Raw genomic sequence first — 12,528 nt, 5'->3', positions numbered from 1 at the left:
ACTAAGTGTGAAACATTTTCCAAGTAACTAGAGATACAAGGGTGACCAATAACAAACTTGCTTGCTGCACAAATCCTAACAGATGTTTTTTCTGGGGGATGCCTTGAGACGGACATACACATTGTTTTTATGATTATTTGAAATGTACCTAATTATGGATTGTAATTAGTGCTATGAAGGAAAGGTACCCAGTATAATGAATGGGTATAATTGGGGCATCCAATCTAATTTAGGGGAACGTAAAATCTTCCTGGAGTAAGTAATATTAGATTAGCCATCTGAAGGATAATTTGGAAGTAAAGTAACCATTAATTATGACGACGACAACACTTACTGAGATCTTGCTATGTGACAGGTGCTCTTCTGTGCACCTTATGTGAACTATCTCAATTATCTTCTTATCTTGATGATGTCTCACAATCATTCTATGCTCTAGGTACAGTGGTCCCCCGGTGGATGCCTGAAACCACAAATAGTAGCAAACCCTATATATACTATGTTTTTTCCTATACGTATATACCTGTGATAAAGCTTAATTTATAAATTAGGCACAGTAAGAGATTAACAATAACTAATAATAAAACAGAACAATTATAACAATATACTGTAATAAAAGTTAAGTGAATGTCTTTCTTTCTCTAAATATCTTACTGTCCTATATCCACCCTTCTTCCTCTTGTGATGATGTGAGTTGATGCAATTCCTGTGTGATGAGACGAAGTGAATGAATGATGTAGGCATTGTGGTGTAGTGTTAGGCTACTATTGACCTTCTGGTGAGACATCAGAAGGAGGATCATCGAGACGTGATGAGTCAATGGTTGGATGTCAGGAGCAGACGATGTCTACGGTTGGGGATCCAATAAAGGGATGATTCATGTACCAGGTAGGATGGAGCAGGACTATATGAGATTTCATCACAATACTCAGAATGGTCCATAATTTTAACCTTATAAATTTTTTACTTCTGGAATTTTCCATTTAATATTTTCAAACCACAGTTTACTGCAGGTTACTGAAACCTCAGAAGGTGAAACCCCGGCTAAGGGGAGACTATCGTATTAATATAAGTCCATTTTACATAACTAATTAGAGAAAAGTGGGGTGCATCTTTCAATAAAAGGGAGTGACAAATACAAAAGCTCTGTGGTTGGAGAGAACAAGGCACATGGTGCATTTGAGGAACTAAAAGAAAGATGAAGTATTTGGAATTGTATTGTGTAAAATGCCATAAGGAAAAAGACTTCCCTTTTCTCACCGAAGTGTGAATGTGTTGGGGAACAGAGGAGATGAGTACGTGGAAGTTTCTGGTTGGATATCAAATTTAGCTGTCTATGAAATACACTTACCATGTAATATGAACTTATAGAGAATTTGATTTAAAAGTTTTGTGTCTGGATTCCTCATAATGTTACCACAAGAGCTCAAAGAAATCTAGGCTTTTAGAAGATGCATAAAACCCCAAGATCAGGCAGAGAGAATTTAGAGTTTCCGAGAACTTTCCTTCTTTTGAAACTACGAAATTGGCCATGGTAGCTACTGGAGTTTTGCAGAAAACAGACTTCAAGGAGGAATACTTCCACTTGACCTTATTTAAATCTGCAACGTGGATTGGGGAAGATCATTTTGTAAAATATAGAGATAGCTTATCTACCCTGGCTCAGAGTGTTTTCAGAGCAGGTTAATAAGAAAGACTTTTTTCTTCTCTTCTTAGAAAACGATTAGCTCTTTTTGAAGTTAGAGTTTGATTTTCTATGCAGCATTTTGTTTTCATTGAATTGACTTTGATGTGACATTTCCTAGCATTTCTTAATTCGGTAGAGGAGGTTTCTCCCTTTGAAACTGAGATGTGTACGTGTATAATCACGCATGTTACTGTGTCTCTGACTGTTCCTTGTGCTCATGCATCTACTAGCAAGTATTTCTTCAGCACCCACTACATGCTAGATTCTAGGAAAGCTGCAGTGAGCACATCACCAGGGCTCATGTCCTCGTGGTTGTGAAATTTATGATCTGAAGTTGCTTATAGGCATTCAGCAAAAAGATACAGAAGTGAAAATGTTATTGAATACTAAGAAAAGAAAGAACAGGTTGCTATGAGGCAGAATAACAAGAGAGTCTACCTGAGAATGGATGGTGTGCCGGGTGGCTTCTGTTCACCCTTGCCATCCTTCTTCCCACCCTCTGCACCTGTCCTGTGTGACTGGCCTGCATGGACTGCCTTTAAGAGCTCCTCTGCTCCCATTTGGGGATTGCCCATTGGGACAATGGGAGAAGAACAAGGCTGGGGTATTTATGTCCATAGTTCCTTCTCTACCGGATCATCCTGATTGGTTGCAACCCTCTATCGAAGGCCACCGATTCTTTAAGGTAGCCTTCTTCTTACCCTTACTCCCACCAGGGTCTGGCACATGTTCCCTCCCCTCCTGCTTCAGGCCTGTTGCTAGCCGTGGGGCACTGAATTCTCTCTTCTTGGTGTCCCTCAACTCTGTCCATATTGTTGTATATGGCTCTTTTATGAGCATTTTAGCCCACTTGGTCTGTGACACCTGTTTCCTGCCAGGGCCCTGACTGATGTATATCTAAGAGGGTCTTTCTAAGGATGTGGCTTTTAAGATGAAACCTGAGATGTCAGAAATTGTGGACCAGGAAATTAACGGGAGGAAGTGGGTTTTAGAAAGAGGGAAGAGCCTGTGTGCAGGCCCCAAGGCCAGAAAGAATTTTGTATGTTCAAGGGACACATAGAGGAGAGACATATATGGAAGGACAAAGGAGAGGGGGTGCCAGATGAGGCTGGAGAAGTGGACAGGGACAATGACACCTGGCTTTGTAGCTGTTGTTAGGGAGTTTTGATTTAATCTGAGTGCAATGGAGGCCATTGAAGGATTTTAGGAGTTTAGGAGTTTACAGTGTCATGATCAGATTTCATCAGTTTATCTATTATGCTTACGGTCACTAACTGACACAGTAAATCAGAACCTGTATAGAGTATGGGTGAGAGGGAGGCACACATAGAGACATATAAGGCCTAACTCTTCCATCAAGTAGGCTACTGGAAGAGTTAGGATAGGGGTATATAGAATGCTAACATAAGACACAATATAAGTAGTAAGACAGGGAGCACCAATGACAGATTGTTTTCAGTGGAGATGAATAGGGGAGAATTCCTGGAGGGGGCAGCATTTAAGTGGGCTTTATAGGATAGATAGACCTTAGATATTGATTATGGAAAGGCATCCCAGGGAAAAAGAACTGTGTTAGACAGTGCTATTCAAAGTAGCTGGTCTGTGTACCAATGACATAAGAAACTTGAGTCTGAATGTGAATAAATTCAGTGCTTCCTTCATGAAGAGAGCCTTGCAATGGACCACCTGGCATTTGTAGGTAGGAAGTAGAGGAGTAGAGAGAGAGAGAGAAGTTTGGTAAAGTGGGATGCAGCCAGATCACAGAAGGATGCAAATAACCGGGTAAGAATTTGGGATTTTAGGCTGTGAGCAGGGGTGGGACGTTGAGTATTTTTGAGAAGAATGGCAAGTTTAGATTTGTATTTAGAAATATAATTGAGCAGGACGTGGCGGGACAGATCCAAGAGGGACAGTGTGAGGCAGTAATCAGAAAACCACTGCGGAAGCCATTATGGGGATTCAGTTCTTTCTATTGTGGTTTCATTAATCTCACAGTAGCTGTTTTATCTTTGAAATGATGGCTGTGGTCTGAAATATGTTATTATTTATCTGCTCCCTTTCTGTGCTAATTTTTGATATGCTGGAACAAAACCAGGCATCTTCAATGAAATAAAACAGAAGTCTTGAGAACAAAAGTGAACTGCAGTCTGCTAATTTTTAGCTTATTGATTTGGGAGAGAGGTCTACTTATCTTTCTATGTGTAACTGGTGTGAACTTGGGCAAATTATGGAATTTTAGTGGGGCTCATCCTTTTTAGAGGAATGTCAAAGAATTTTGCAGAGAAACTTGGTGAATTATCGGCAAACGGTTCGTTTGTAGATAAAAGGGATCAATCATTTTAATTAACAAAAGTTCCAAATAGAATTTATAGAAGAGAGAGGGGAGAGGGAAAGGGAAACAAAATCAAAATCCAGGGCAGACCGTGCAGGAAGAGCGAATCTCTTGTGCATGTTTTCTGGGTAAACTGACAATCTGGCATCAAGCAAATAGTTCGGTGTGGACTGTATCCTTGGAGACTGGTTAGGGGTGTCAGAGAAAACGGTTCCAGTTGTTGGTTTCTCTGTAAAACCCGGAGAGTGTGGCTGTGGAACATGCATGACAGACTGGGTGATTGTGCATATGGAAGGGTTCAGAGCACTTCCAGGCAAAGGGAATAGCATTTAGGAAATCCCTGAGGCTAGGAGGAACCTGGTATAATTGAGGATCTGAAAGATGGCTCTGTGGCTGGAAGACAGAGAGGGGAAGGGAGGTTGGAGCTTCTGAATAGAAGCCCTTCTGTGGGTCCTTGCGTCAACTGGCTGTGCCAACATCAGGAATCCTGCTGCATCATCGTTACTATGGTCCACATCATCGTAGCTGCCATTTATGGAGCTGTCACTATGCATCAGGCACAGCGGTTGGCACTATCCATGCCTTATCCTATAGGAACTTCCCAACAACCTGGGAGACTGACATTGTCATCCTATTTTACCAGTGAAGATACAGGCATACCTTGGAGACATTGCAGGTTTGGTTCCAGACCACTGCAATGAAGCGAGTATCGCAATAAAGAGAGTCATATGAACTTTTTGGTTTCCCGGTGCATATAAAAGTTATGTTTACACGTATGTTCTCACTATGCAGTCTATTAAGTGTGCGATAGCATTATGTCTAAAAAACAACGTGCATACCTTAATTAAAAAATACTTATTGCTGGAAAATGCTAGCAACCATCTGAGCCTTCAGCGAGTTGTCATCTTTTCGCTGATGGAGTGTCTTATAAAATCGCAACATCTGTGAAGTGCAATAAAGCAAAACCAAATAAAATGAGGTGTGCCTGTACTGAGGTTCACGGAGTCTCACGACTTACCCAAGTGATACAGTTAGGAAGTGGCAGAAAGGGATTGGAAACCAGTTCCATCTTACCGCATAACCTCAGTCCTTGCACTGTACTCATTGCTTCCTGCCGTGGCTGTCTTCTCCGTCCTCACCTCCAGCACTCAGTGGGGTGCACATCGGTATTTGCTCAGCTGATTATTGCCACGACTATCGTTTTGTTCAGCAGGTGCCAGGTTTAGGGCATTGTCTGCCTTCTAAAAGTGGTACAAACAAGAAAATAGGAGGCACCAAAATAAGACAGTCTGCTTCCTGGAAATAGCAATCTCCACGAGACAGATGAAATAGAATTGAGATGAGCTCTTGAATAATGGATCCAAATGAATTCCCCGCAATGAATATCTGAGGACAGAGTGAACTACTTACTAAGGTGAGTCCATCACTTTTGAGTGACATCACTTTGCCCATTGAGTGTCCACCCAAAGAGTCCCATAGACCCTAAGTCATGGTTTATGCATCCAAGTGTTTAAAAACAAATTCACCAGTGTCTTTACTAACACTTTCTTATATGTAATGGGATATAAACATATTTCCTCCCTGCTTGGTTAGGAGGATTAGGTGAAACTCCTCATGTGAAAACACTAATGTTCGAATAAATAAACATATCTTGCTTTTTATTTATTTATTTGTTTGTTTGTTTGGTGAGGAGATTGGCCCTGAGCTAACATCTGTTGCTTATCTTCCTCTTTTTTTTGCTTGAGGAAGATTGATCCTGAGCTAAGATCTGTGCCATTTTTCTCTTTTTTTGCTTGAAGAAGATTCACCCTGAGTGAACACCTGTTCCAATCTTCCTCTATTTGGTATGTGGGATGCCACCACAGCATGGCTGATGAGTGGAGTATGTCCACACCTGGGATCCAAACCCACAAAACTGGGCCACCAAAATGAAGCATGCAGACCTTTAACCGCTTGGCCACAGGGCCAGCCCCATCTTGCTTTTTAATTTTAATTAAGCCAGTGGTTCTCAAAATGTTGTCCGGGGACCCTGAGGATCTCTGGAATCCTTCCAGGGTGCCCGTGAGTTCAAAGCTGTTTTCACAATAATACCAAGATGTTTTAGATCTTTTTCAAGCTCATTTTCTCATGAGTAAAAGTGGAGTTTTCCACTTACGTGACGTGTGTTATCTGCAAAAGACTGAAGGAAGAAGCAGATATGAAAATCCCCCTGTCTCCTATTAAGCCAGACGTGAAAGAGATTTGCAAACATGTAAAACCAATGCCGCTCTTCTTGCTGTCTTTTTTAAATTATAGCCTTTTTAAAAGTAAAAATATCATTTATCTTAACATGTAGTGGGTTTATTATCGGTATTTTAAAATGAATTAATGAGTAAAGATTCTTAAAGATTCTCAGTTCTTATTTCTAATAATATTTATAGATAAACCCACACAAACACAAGTTTTCGGGGTCCTCAATTTTTAAAAGGCATTTTGAGAACAAAATGACTGAGAACCACTGACTAAATTAATGTTTAGAACACATCATCAATTCAGTGCTGGCTAGTTCCCGTACAATAAAAATAATTTGTAATTAATCCCTAGTAATTCCTACAAGAAAGTGCCAGCAGCAATAATGTGGCGGCTTCCTGCTGTTTCTCAAGGAAGAAACTATTAATATGCAGACACTTAAGTGCTATTTCACAAAAATAATTGCATCTGGGTACACGTTAACCCAAAGGCATGAACTGTAAAATGTAACTAGAACACACTTTCCCGAATATTAATCACAATTTCTTTAACAGGGGAAAAAAAGAGAAAATCCACCTCTTGGAATTTCACAGTCTCAGATTCCTGCCCGTAGGTGTATAATAGCTTTTTTTCCTGAAGAGTCTTGAAGGGAAGGCCCCACAAACCAAAACCGTGCAATCTGCATTGTGGCCCTGATTCACCATCAGCTTGCTGTGTGAAAGTCACCCTGGAGTCCATTTTCTTCATGAAGCTGGGGACAAAGCATCTCTTGGGTCCTTCCTTGAAAGACCCAAGTCTACTTTGAGACACCTGGAACAGAATGAGAGGGTGAAGAACAGGGCACTTATGAAGTCAATCAAGCGATGGCAAAGACCAAGAGTTTGGATTTGATTAAAAAGAGGCAAGTGGGAGTTGGAGAAAAGACTGGAAGTAATCCTGCATCCAAAATTCTAGGGGGGATTAAAAGGATGGAGTGGGCTTGTGTGGGAGCAAGAGTTTACTTGAAAATGGCAGGTCACTTCCAAAGCTGACCAGGAGGTTGGGAAGTCCCCTCACTGCTTAGAGATGAGTTTGACATGTCATCTTGAAGGAAAGGGTTACAGTCTGGCTCAGCTTTCTGACTGCATAGAAACGTCTTTTGTTAGGTTGTGGATTTGAATCTGTTTTTATGCCAAATTCATGAAAGGAAGACATGTGCTCCAAATGTTGGTTGTAGTCTTGTAACATGTTATCATGAATCTGTTGGCTGTATCATCAGCCAGTGATTCAGTGGTACCTTTGGGATGCTTTGTGGGGGCGTCAGCATCTCTTTTCCTTGCTAGTTTGCCCCTGAACACTTCTATATCCTCAGTCTCCCTCTCAGCCAATCCCATCCACTTCAAGTCCTTTCAATCATCATGTTTGATCTCACTCCTGGGCCTTTGCACATACTGATCCATCTGTCTTGGAGGCCCTAATCCCCACCTTGGCTGGCTGGCTTTCAAGTTCTCAGCTTAAGTGTCATCTCCTTAGAACCCACTTCTCTGAAGACTAAAGCAAATTTATAGTTTACCCACCTCCCTTATTCTTCCTTGTGGCATCTTGTTTTGGGGTTTCATAACCGTTATTATCTTTTGTAACTTTTCAGACTGTGTATTTTTGAAAACCAGTTACCACTCTATCAAATAATATGTATACACAGTTTAAAAAAAAGTATTGAAAGGTTTATAATGAAAACAACAGAGCCCTGTTTACGAATCCCCACCTCACTGGGTCCTGCTCACTAGGCAAATCACTTTTGAACTCTTTTAGCTATTTCTTATGGTAAATGCATCTATATTTCTAGCAAATGTGCTTAAATTGCTATCTATTGATTTGTCAGTGTTGGGCTTCTATTGACTTCCTGCTATAGCAGATGAAAATTTAGACCTTATATACATCTCTTCCTTTCTCCTCTCTTCTTCTTTAATATTTATATCATTTTTTTTTTGTCGTTTTGCTGAGGAAGTTTCACCCTGAGCTAACATCTGTGCCAATCTTCCTCTATTTTGCACGTGGGTCACTGCCACAGCACGGCCACTGACGAGTGGTGAAGGTCAACGCCCAGGAACTGAAATGGCGCCACCAAAGCAGAGCACGTCAAACTTAACCACTAGGCCCCCGAGCTGTCTCTCTATATCACATTTTTTTGATCAATCAGATTCAGCACTTGTGTTTTTATGATCATGCAAATATCATTCACTGCAGAGTCCAAGTAGTGCTCTATGATCATTTCTTTTCTTGTACAACTTTGTATTTCCTGACTTAATAATTGCCTCTTTACCTCCAGTTGGTGGGGTTTTTTCCCCCTACCTTTATTCTCATCTTTTTTCACCCATTCCATCAGATCTGTAATTTTTTTCCCTTTTAAACCAGTGGTTGCCAAACTGTTTCTGTAAAGGGTTATATAGTAAAAGTTTTACGCTTTTTGGTCTAGACTGTCTCTGTCGCAACTATTCATCTCAGCTGTTGTAGAAGGAACACGGTCTTGGGCAATATCTAACCAAGCTGCAGACAATATGTAGGTGAATGGGCATGGCTGTGTCCCAGTAAAGCTCTATTTACAAAAACAAGTGGAGTTTGCCAACCCCTGCTCTCAAAGATAAAATATATCAGCTATTAATGTGTGCTATTTTTCTTTTTCCTTCAGTTCTTGTCCTGGAGCCCTCTACCCCGTGCTATCGCTACTATTGTTCTCTTTGTTTCCTGCCCTGCTGGCATCCTGGAATTCCCCTTTGCTTCTTTCCTGTTTTGGACCCCTTATTTCTTGGGTCTCTGCATCTTCCTCTTTCGAGCTTTATTCCTTTACTTAGCTGGAAGACGTTCGCAAGTAACTTCCTAAAAAAGAGGGTGTGTATGGGAGGTAGGTTTTCTGAGTCTTCCTATGTCTGAAAATGTCTCCATGTTCCCTCTATGCTTGTTGGTAGTGTAGCTAAATAAGGGATTCTAGACTAAAAGTTTCCTCGGAACTTTGAAGGTTTTCTCCAATTATTTTCCAACTTCTAGCATTTCTGCTAGAAGCCTGATTGCGAGTCTGATTCCTGCTTCTTCGTATAGGACCCTCTTCTCTTCCCCTCCTCTCATCTAGGAGCTTTTAGGCTCATCTCTTTATCCATGAAGTTCTGACATTTCACGGTGATGTGTCTTGGAATGATCATTTTCAACCCCACGCCTCGTCTCTGTCCTGCTCCGTGCCTGATGGAGGTGAGTCTGGATCTTCTTCAAACAATTTCTCCAGACACTAGCTCTCCTGTCTTCTGCCTGTAGGGTGGCCTCAGACTCTGTTGCGCCGAGAGGGGATCAAAGGGTTGCATTCTTCCCGTGTCCAGATGTGCAGCCTCATGTCTTACCCGTCGCTTCCCCGGAACATTCTGTCTCTGAGAGCCTTGCCTTGCACGTGTTCTGCGGGGTGCGTGACTGATCATGTTCAATACAATACACACCTCTCCTGGCTCTTTAAGTTTAAGTTTTCTTTACTCTGCTGAGCCAATTGTTGCTCATCTTTCTATATCCTGTCTTCCAAAATTTGATTATAATTTCTTGTCCACTTATACCTTTAACATTTTTCTTGTTCATTTCACTGAGGGGAGGAAAAGATCTAAACGCTGTGGTCAATCTGTCGTGTTTAACCAGGAGTTCACAATTTGTCATTACACATGTGTTAATTGTCTAAAGCCCGGCTGCTCCACTACAGAGAGACCGTGTCTGTTTATTCACTCACTATCCCTAATGACCAGCTGAAAGTGGGCAACTTACAAATATTTAGTGAATGGAATGAATACATGTTGAGTGAAATGGTTTGATGAGAACAGAGGCTTCAGGTGGGGACCCCTGACAGAGGCTGCTGTAAAAAGCTGAGCCCAGATTATAAAAAGCCTTGAGCACCAGCCCAAGGAGTGTAGTCTTTTCCAGTTGGAAGGTTGCTGATGGTTTTTCGATGGTGGTGGCGAAGGTAGTAGAAGGGTGTTTTGGTCAAGGTGATTTCAGAAAGAATTTTTCTGGCTGTGGTATAGAGGCTAGTTTGAAAAGAGTTACACATGTAGGGGAATAAAATGTCATGAACTGACAAGAACTTGTGAGAAAGGAAGAGTTGGATTTCATAGAGCTTGGGGAGGAAGAATCAATAAGGCTTATGTTCTGATTCAATGTGAGGAGTCAGAAATGAATCTCAATGAGTGGTGATTCCATCAGCAGAAATAAAGAACAGTAAAAAGGATCTGGGAGGGTGGGATGGGAAAGATAGATATAGTCTTTGTTTGTCGTATTTGAGGCAATAAAGGAACATCCAAGCAGAAATGTTTAGCAAACAGTTGTCTATATTAGAGGTAATGAATGAAAACAGAGATTAGGAAGTTATTCTCACAGAGAGGATGACATGAAGAAAGACTGTTCATTGCTCAAAGGCACATAGATAGCAATAGACAGACCCAGCATTTGCAGTTAGATCTGAGCTAATCCATAGCATGTGTTCAACCACAAGGGTGTACCAACTCTGAAACTTTGTCAAGATGCCACCCAGAAGAGTAGAGGCTTAGGATTGGCCTTGGGAAAGACTCACATTTAGTGGGACAAGTGACTTCTTAAGAATGAAGGTGCAAAATGAATGCTGATGCTACAAGACTCCCCAAAGTCTGGACAGGAGGATAGGTCCTGGAAGCTTTGCTGGCCCGGCAGCTTCAGCAGACCCATGTGGCCTTGGCCAGAGCTGAGGTCTCCCGCAGACCCCACCTGCTTTCACTCTGACGACTTCCCCAAGAGTATCAGCTGCACTTTCTTTTCTTACACTTTCCACCCTGCCTGCTGCTATGGTTCAAGCCAGAGAAAAGTATGGCCAGGTAACAATTCTCAGAACCCAAGCAGGGCTGACATCCTGCCTGGCTTCCTCCTCTCTCTTGCTCAGCTCAGAGCAGCCTGTGAGAATCAAGGAGAGGTGCTGTTTAGATATTTTCAGAAGTGCCCCATGCAGGGAAGGACTCCTAGGCTCCTCTCTCCTCTGGGCCCCCTCCCTATAGCATGCCATAGGGTTCATGGCATGCGCTGAGGGTAGAAGAGGAAGCAGGCTTTGTGAAAGTGGGGGTGTGGGGTGAGTAGATTATGAAACAATGTGAGAAACCTCCAGAGCCAGCAAAGAAAGTTTTGTTTCTGGAGTTTGGAATTCAAAATTTTTCACACTCAACATTTCTGTGACCAGAAGGGGAGATAAAAATCTATGTCATTCCACTGGTTTTCACCTCTGTTTTAAATTATCAGATTTTAAACAGAAATTATTATCAGTCTGATATTATTTCCTTTTCTAAAATGTGGTTTAATTTCGTAAAGAGCCGAGCAAGACGGCAGAGCTGAATCATAGGAAGTGTCAGCCTGCAAGCTCGACAACCGTGATTACGAAACCATGGCCGACTAATGTTGGTATTCTCCTTGAAAAAGTGTTCCTTAATCCTAGGTTTTTGTTTTTAGCTGGGGGCATTTCTGCTGCCTTTCACCCACCGATACGGCCTCTTCGATTTTATGTAAGAGAATGTTTAATCTAGTGAGAAACCACGGGCCTTGAACTTGAATCCCACCTCCCCCTCTTCCCTACTGGGTAGTATTGGGACAGTCACTTAAGCTCTCTGAGCCTCAGTTGTCTTCCTATAAATGGAGAAGAGAATATGGAGAATATATATACATACACACACGCTATATATACACACACATATATGTATATGTAATGACTAATATAAATTAATGATTAATATACATATTTTGTATATATGATTAATTACTGTATATATATGATTAATGCTTATATATGATTAATTGCTGGTATTTAGTAGGTCCTGAAATCGTGTTAATTCCTGCCATTGAACAGAGTTGGATAATTTTTTTCCTATTGATAGTCACTGACTCACCAAAAAAAAAAAAAAAAAAGAAAAAGAAAAAATCAATTTACTGTATAGTGTTAATTCAAGGGAGAGAGTTGTGGGTGTTTGTGTTTTGGATCTTATTTTTAGACATTACAAAAATGTTCCATCCACTGGATTTTGAAATTAAGAATGGGGAACATTATTTATATCTGAATCATACATTACAACAAATGAAAATATTACAAGTGTGATTTCAGTTCTATATTATAGGCGTTTAGAGGGAAGAGAGAAAGACAGAGAGAGAAGGAGAAGGAGTAGGAAGGGGCAAAAGAGGGAGATAGGAGACATGCAAAATTGGCAGAGATATAAAGACACAGCAAGGGCAAGATTCACTTGGCTTAAGTGCCAGTGTTTGCAGA

General features: G+C 41.2%; 1 long non-coding RNA gene across 2 annotated transcripts in view; it reads left to right on the top strand.

The window, feature by feature from the left end:
* LOC106824228 (uncharacterized) overlaps positions 1 to 12,528 on the top strand; it is a 42,441-nt gene that overhangs the window by 1,673 nt on the left and 28,240 nt on the right. Inside the window, exon 1 of one of the 2 annotated variants that reach the window (XR_011506274.1) lies at positions 9,150 to 9,467. The exons of the other annotated variant lie outside the window; for it this stretch is intronic. This is a non-coding gene — a long non-coding RNA (uncharacterized lncRNA). Of the gene's footprint in view, positions 1 to 9,149; positions 9,468 to 12,528 lie in introns of those variants that run through there. 2 annotated transcript variants of the gene reach the window in all.

This window comes from Equus asinus, chromosome 10, assembly GCF_041296235.1.
Source record: "Equus asinus isolate D_3611 breed Donkey chromosome 10, EquAss-T2T_v2, whole genome shotgun sequence".
NCBI classification, from domain to species: domain Eukaryota; kingdom Metazoa; phylum Chordata; class Mammalia; order Perissodactyla; family Equidae; genus Equus; species Equus asinus.
The sequence above is the reverse complement of the archived record's forward strand: the minus strand, read 5'-3'. Positions and strand labels throughout refer to the sequence as shown.